We start from the raw sequence: 722 nt of genomic DNA on the forward strand, positions 1-722 counted from the left end.
ATGTTAGTTATAGCAACAAACAATTATGATTTGTTTGTTTGTTTCATCATTTATTTGGAATTGCCAACACAAATAGTTTCTATAACTGGACTGATTACTGGACTGTTGGCTAAGCAACACATAAACATTTTCCTGACCTGCACAGTGCACACTAGCTTTTACTTTGTCCTTTGGTGTGCACTGAAGTATCAGGCTTCTTCCCTTCATCCTCTTCTGACGACCATTTCATTCAAATGTTATTTCTTTGGAAATATTTTTCATCTTTGTAAAGTTTGTTACAATTCTAAGACAGATAACGACCGTTTAATGTGACGCTGATTTAACGGTTAATAGAACACCTGTATCACTCCACTTGAGTGATACATGTAGTTAAAAGACCAGTGCTGTTGTGACTCTATATCAGTACTGCATGGAATGACTCGTCCATCAAATTTATTTGATCAGAACTAATGTTGTATAATGTACATCATACAAACCATGTTGCTTCCACTTACTTCTCGCTGCTAGTTCCGGAACTCAATGGAGTGTCACTACCTGTCCACTTACCTGTTACACATTCATCAAACCCTGCACCGCCTCCCTCCCAGTAGCAGAGTGGTTGAACACCTTCCCAGCTGTGATGTGAACAGTTTGACCAATGAGCAGATGGAAGACCAGCTGTCCAATCAGCTGTTCCTCCGGAGTCTCACTGGGCTGTCAAGCGCAGCGATGTCAGCAACTCT

This window comes from Seriola dumerili, unplaced genomic scaffold, assembly GCF_002260705.1.
Source record: "Seriola dumerili isolate Sdu_G_001 unplaced genomic scaffold, Sdu_1.0 BDQW01000149.1, whole genome shotgun sequence".
NCBI classification, from domain to species: Eukaryota; Metazoa; Chordata; class Actinopteri; order Carangiformes; family Carangidae; genus Seriola; species Seriola dumerili.